Genomic DNA, 7,416 nt, shown 5'->3' on the forward strand with positions numbered 1-7,416 from the left:
AGACCTGCAATAGGCAGATTTAGCTCTTGCATAATGCATGTTTAATTCAAGGATGACATACTGTGGTCTATTCAGTGTTGGTCTTATTGCAATGACATAAATGTATGTTTTACTTCTCTATCATCTCATTTGAATAAAGCTTGATATTTTATCAACATGTATACAATTTATTTTGTTTCTCATAGGAAATTTTGGTTAGTATCTCAAATGAAAAATAAACCCAGCCCAAGCGATTGTATTATAATCAGAGAAATGTTCAAACACACAAGTAAAATAGACAAGACAAAAGTACAAGCAATACCATTATTTATTATTACATTATTGATATGCATATTGTTATATATTTATTTACTTCTGTCGTCTGCTTGATATTGGCACGCGCTCTACAAACAAAGTTACTAAAAATGGCGCAACTCCACCTTATGTGCACTACGTCACTGATTGCATCTATACTATTTTGTAGCACGATATACGTGCGCCATGCTCTTCTCTATGGTTGAATAAACAGAATGTCTTATCTAATATATAGACTTTAACAACAATGGCGACGAGGATGGGATAAATGAAGTTTAAAGTACAGAGAAGTCATTAGTACACTAATGAAATGAAATGAATGGGGTTTAACGTCCTACTGTTCTGCTCCTAACCTGGGCTAATGAAGACGGGCATACGCCATACAGTGTGCTATGAGGGAAATTTTGCCCGGGCAGCGGCAATATCGCCTACTCTTATATCGAATTCCAACTGCCAAGGGATCTTTTACGTGCATTCCAATGTTTACACGGGACCTCGGTTTATCGTCTCATCCGAAGGACTAGACAGCTGTCCTTGTCAGGCCCTCCGTCCTGCATCACTGACAAGGGGAAACCACGTCGGAAAATCGGGATGAACTTTCTCTCGGCCAATGCAGGGATCGAACACCCGACCTCCCGGCTAGGGAGCCAGCGCCTTACCCACCTAGCCACCTTGGCTCCAGTACACTAATGAAAGCTGTTACACTCAGTTTTTTCCTAATTTCTACATTCTTCCTTACCCGGTTTTGGCAGTTTTCTGCGTCTACTAGTACAGACGGAAGTACATTTTCTATACATACATACATACATGCAACCATGCCGGGGCCTTCATCTCTTGCCATTGGTACCATAGAGCCGTACAGGGAGGAAGATGGCGACTTCGAATCCTATTCCGAGAGGGTTAAACTCTATTTCATCGCCAACAGAGTACAAGATGCAAAGAAAGTTGACACATTTTTTACCTTAATTGGCAGCGAGTGTTATTGTTTACTGAAGTCATTAGTCGCTCCTGATTTATCAGCAGTAAAAACGTTGGATGAACTTACAAATATATTGCAAAACTATTATCCTCCAAAACCTTTGGAAATTGTCGAAAGGTTCAAATTCCATAAATGTGTACAGGGTGATGATAGTGCAAGACTACGTGACCAGTTAGTGATTGGTGTACGAAGTGAAACTATACAAAAGAAGTGATTGTCCGAAAAAGATTAGTATTGAAACTGCTACAAAAGTAAAGAGTTAAGCCAAAGTTCAAGACGTCCGAGTTTGAGTTCCAAACCAGTTATGAGTAACGAGAATGTACCTGCCGTCGACAAGATGGGTCCAGTTCGATGTTACAGATGCAATGCTACAACACATTTGGCTAGTAAATGCTACAGAAAAGATTCATTGTCCTGTGAGGGATGTGGTAAAAGAGGTCATGTTACAGAAGTATGCATGAATTCAGCCAGTAATAAGTCCAAGTACAGTGATAATTCCAGTTCTGCCAGTAATAAGTCTAAGTACAGTGGTAATTTCAGTAATTACAAGAAAAGATATTTTAAAAATTACGGAAAACAAAATTCGAAAAATTCTAATATCCATTCAATACAAGAAAGTGAAGACGTGTGAAGATATTGGCGAAGTACTAAATCATTTATTCAGCAATGAAAATGATAAAATGAAGAAACAAGATGACGTTTTATGGGTTAATCTGAAGATAAATGGTACACCAATATCTTGTGAACTTGACACTGGTTCCAGATTTTCCATAATGCCTTTGAAACTTTACAACAGTTTTCACATCTACTGTTACATCTTTGCATGTTTCAAGTAAGAATGTATACAGGTGAGACAATGACACCGAAAGGTCTCATTGATGTTACAGTTGAATACAACAACCAACGCAAGTCTCGACTGAAAATGTATGTCATCGATGGTATTGGTCCACCACTTCTAGGCAGGGAATGGTTAAAGTACATTAAGCTTGATTGGAAAACTACAGACAACAGAACATCTGACTTATACAAGATGTCCACAAATCTTGATGATTTACTTTATAAGTACAGTGATGTTTTCAAAGATGAAATTGGTACAATGAAGTCCATAACTGCTAAAATACATGTGAAAGAAGGTTGTATACCTAATTTCTACAAACCAAGAAATGTTTCCTATGCTCTACAGGAAAAGGTTTCTAATGAACTTGATAGATTAGAAGAACATGGTATTATATCAAAAGTAAGCCATAGTGAATGGGCTGCACCCATTGTTCCTGTTGTGAAACCCGATTCAAGTGTGCGGATCTGTGGTGACTTTAAAGTAACAGTCAATCCTTTTCTCTATCCTTGTAATTATCAATCTCAGCGTATTGAAGATATGTTTGCTAAGTTATCTGGTGGTGAAAAGTCTACAAAGATTGATCTTGCACATGCCTACCAACAGATGATACTTGATCCTGATTCAAGGAAATATCTTACAATTAATACCAGTAAAGGCTTGTATCAGTACAACCGGTTAGCTTTTGGTGTTACTACAGCTCCAGGTTTATTTCAACAGGCAATAGACCAGATCTTACTAGGTCTTAAAGGTGTGCTTTGTTATCAAGATGACATTTTAGTTACAGGGTCTAGTGATGCTGAACATCTTGAAAATTTGGAAGCTGTCTTACAGAAACTTAGCGAATTTGGTTTACATGTTAAGAAGAACAAGTGTATATTTTTTCACAATTGCGTGGAATATCTTGGACACAGAATAGATAAACATGGTTTACACACATCTGACGAGAAAGTATGTGCAATTACAGATGCACCTGCTCCACAGAATGTGACTGAATTACGTTCATATTTAGGACTGCTAAATTACTATAGATCATTTTTACCTAACATTGCTACAGTCTTAAATACTTTGAATAATCTTATACAAAAAGATGTTAAATGGTTATGGACAAATCAGTGTGAAAAAGCTTTCATAGATTCTAAAAACTTGATTGCTAATTGTGACATTTTAGTACATTACGATGTGACGAAACCTGTCATTTTGGCTTGTAATGCATCGCCTTATGGATGCAGAGCTGTATTGTCACATATCATGTCTGATGGTTCTGAACGTCCTATTGCCTTTGTTTCCAGAACTTTCAATAAAACTGAAAAAGGATATTCGCAAATTGATAAAGAGGCATTAGCCATAATATATGCTGTCAAACATTTACACCAGTACATTTACGGGAGACATTTTACTCTGATTACAGATCACCGTCCATTAACTGCTTTATTTGGTCCACAGAAACCGATTCCAGTTCTTGCTGCTGCCAGAATGCAAAGATGGGCACTGATGTTAAGTGCGTACAATTACACCATACAATATCGTTCTTCATTAGAGAATGCCAATGCAGATTTTGTTTCTAGATTACCTTTAAAAACTTTTCGTAAAAATGAAAATAAACATGATCCAGTCGTAGAACTACCAGTTACAGCTGTACAAGTTCAAAAAGAGACTCGTAAAGACTGTTATCTAAGGTATATTTTGCATGTACGTCAGGTTGGCATTGGAAACATAATAAAGACGTGAATCTACAACCTTTTTTCCATAGGAAAGTGAAATCACAATACATCAAGGATGTCTGCTTTGGGGAATGCGCATGATTATTCCGACTAAATATCAGCCTTATGTCCTCAACAAGTTACATGCAGGACATAATGGCATTGTTCGTATGAAGGCTGTAGCTAGAAGTTTCATATGGTGGCCAAACATTGACATTGATATTGAGAATATGTGTAAGGGATGTAACTCTTGTCAACAGATTAAGGGTATGCCTGCTTTAGCCCCTACACATTCATGGTCATGGCCTACAGGACCGTGGCAACGTGTTCATTTAGACTCTGCAGGACCTTTTCTAAAAATATGTTTCTGATCGCTGTTGATAGTTATTCTAAATGGCCAGAAATAACAATTATGAAAAATACAACTGCTACTGATTTAGTAAAATGTGTAAGAAGTTATTTTGCTTTACATGGTTTGCCATTACAAGTAGTGTCTGATAACGGACCGCAATTTGTGTCACAGGAGTTTCAGTGTTTCTTAAAAACGAATGGTGTTAAACATGTATTTACTGCTCCATTTAAATTAACTCAAATCATTAACATTAGCATTTATTAAGGTCTAATTATAATATAATCATAACAATTTAAATCTTATTAATATTAGCATTTATTAAGGTCTAATTATAATATAATCATAACAATTTAAATCTTTGGCAATATGGGAGTACAGGAGTCCACTCATGTTCAGCATAATATTACACAATGAGACAGGCAAGCCATGGTTTGGCAGTAGATCTAGGTCTACCGGAATTAGAGACAGGTAAGAGTAAAAAGGCAGCTCTCGAAAGAACCGATGGCAGCTCCCGAAGGAACCGAAGGCAGTTCCCGAAGGAACCGAAGGAACCCAAGGCAGCTCCCAAAGGAACCGAAATACAGAATCACAGAATTGGATGCCATGGTTGCCTTGGTTACTAATTTAGAAATTCGTGTTTACCCAATTTGGTCTAAAATTGCTGAACCACATTTTTTTTGAGGGGATAAAATTAAGCAGTAGCTTAATAGGATGCCAAATGGAATGAAGGTTTATGCGGTGGCAATAGTAACAGCCTTAAGATCTGTTCTGATATATCTCTGGTAACAGTCAGATGACCAACGTCCCATAGTTTTGATCAAGTGGTCTGGTATATTAACCTTTGCAGCAGTAGTAGCTGCTCCTATTCTGAAACTATGGCTGTTAAAACCATCTGACGGGAGACCTAAAGACTCAATAATTTCTTTAATTTGAATAAAATAGTCTCTATTTAGAGTCATTCCTTTACTATTAATGAATAATGGTAGGGTGACCCACCATAAATAAATATCTTCAAATATCTGGACAATTACGCCACAATATTTATATATATGCCAAGCCTCAAATCAGTTTCACCCAATTATAGTCACTAAATAAACGATCATGTTGTACTTAATAAGCTATGACCATTAAACATCTATAAATAATAGACTGAAAACTGGTTCCAAGTGTCGTCCATAACATCCAGACACTTTTGAGTAAAGGATAGGTTACGTGCCCTTGTTTTGAAATTAGTCTCGCTTAACCAGTCTATCGACCATTCTACGTCTGATTGACAGGTCGGGATAATCAAGACTACTTTTTTACGAAACATAACAGAAAGCTAGAACAAGAAATTGAATTTAGAAATAAGCACGTTAGGTAGCTCAACAATTGTTTTAAGAAGCTTGTAAAAGTAAAATGAAACTACTGCTAGTATCATGTTCCTGTCTAACCCGAGTGTTTCAGAGATATTATTTGTACTAAACCAAAAGATGCCGCTCATAACGGTACAGTTAATGATAAAGTGATTTAAAAAATGAAACAAATGTAATTTCTAAATCTGCTGTAATAACCAAGAAGCTTAATTTTACTGCTATTCAAAATCGTCAACAATAAATTTTTTACGGCTGTAATAGTTGATAGATTTGTAGAGAATTGCACGTGCCATGGCTATTTATAGTATCATACTGTCAGAAAGTTGGTCTCAACACGGCGAATGTGCACGCTTCAGTGGTAGTCTCGAACTATCAGCGGAGGACTGTATTTCTGTAGAGTGCATCGGTCACCCTAATAATGGATCAATTTTACCGGCTCCACTTTTGTGTCTTAAATGAAGGTAGTCTAACATAAGTTTGACTGGACAACTAATAGGTGAAGTTTCAATTTGTTGTCTTTCAAATGGTACCTTTACCCCTCATCTGAAAACTTCTGTTTTTGACATTTTTAGATTTAAAACAAATCCATTTTTGTTTAGTATGACATCAGAGACTGTTAAGTTTTTCTTAGGGTTAAATTTACCATTTGATTTAATAGTAAATTCTCCACAGCGCAAAAATCCAAAGTAAGCTAAAGAACAGACTGCAGATAGCATCGACGCATCATAAAAATTAACCTTAATGGGGATAGCTTTAAAAATTTTGACTAATAAATCGAAAGTAATAGGAAGCTTTTTGGGTCTGGAATTGTTCTCCACCTTTTTACCCCTTCTCAAGGCATACTGTATGTTATAGAGCTTATCAATCTGAGTCAACGGAGTACTAATATTACATCGAATGTAATGGTAGCGAATTCCAGCTAAGTACAGTTTAATTGTCTGGTATTTCAATTTCTGATTGGCACAGTATGCTTCAAAATACAGGAGGACAATTTCATTTACCATTGGGAGTGTCTCCACATGGCCCCACAGATTAAATAAAAGCAAAAATCTTTTGAACATTGACAAGCCGGTATTGTACACGACGATGGTACTGGGTGCTAATGCTGTATTAAGAAGGTCTTGTACTATTAGTTCTAAGTGAGGTACAGGTGGACAGGTGGAGTAGCGGCCGGATACTGTTCTGAGAGCGGATCTAGTTTTCTGAACTTCTCCACCTGTAAACGAGAAAGACAGTCACTTAAAATATTGTAACGACCTTCGATGTGTACTGCATGGAGGACAAAATTAAATTTAACTGGAGGACAAAATTAAATTGAACTGCACACCAAGTTAGCCTTCTCATAAGTTTCAATATATTATTGGATTTACTTCATCCTTTGTTTATGATGCCCACAGTAGCCATATTATCGCAGTGGAATAATATGCATTTCTTAGCCCACATATGTCCCCATATGACAGCGCAGGTAACAATAGGAACTAGTTCCATGAATGCAATAGACATGTCGTCTTGTCCTAAATTTAAGTCATCTGGCCAGGAACATGAAAACCATTTCCCTTGAAAATAGCCACCATAACCTTTGGCCCCACTTGCATCCGTATACATTTCCATGTCTGTCGATTCTGTAATATTGACGTCATAGAAGAATGATTTACCATTCCAGTCGTCAAGGAATGATAACCACATGCACATATTTTTTCGACAGTTAGCCTTCAGGAAAATGTGGTGATGCAATTCCTTAACCACTGAAATCAAGGATAGTAAATATGACACAAAACTTCTCCCAGGTACAATAACTCTAGAAGCAAAGTTAAGGTGGCCTAGCAAGCTCAAAAGTTCCCGTTAATTAGTAATTCTTTTTCGTGCACAGTAATTTTGTAATAATATTTCTTTAATTC

General features: G+C 36.8%; 1 non-coding gene across 1 annotated transcript; it reads right to left on the reverse strand.

The window, feature by feature from the left end:
* Positions 1-4,530: 4,530 nt before the first annotated feature.
* On the reverse strand, positions 4,531-7,210 carry LOC126821488 (uncharacterized). The gene is made up of 3 exons (XR_008788134.1): positions 7,174-7,210; positions 6,055-6,734; positions 4,531-5,218 (listed from the first exon to the last, which is right to left on the reverse strand). It is a non-coding gene; the product is annotated as an uncharacterized LOC126821488 (transcript).
* Positions 7,211-7,416: the final 206 nt, after the last annotated feature.

This window comes from Patella vulgata, chromosome 5, assembly GCF_932274485.2.
Source record: "Patella vulgata chromosome 5, xgPatVulg1.2, whole genome shotgun sequence".
Classification (NCBI taxonomy): Eukaryota; Metazoa; Mollusca; class Gastropoda; family Patellidae; genus Patella; species Patella vulgata.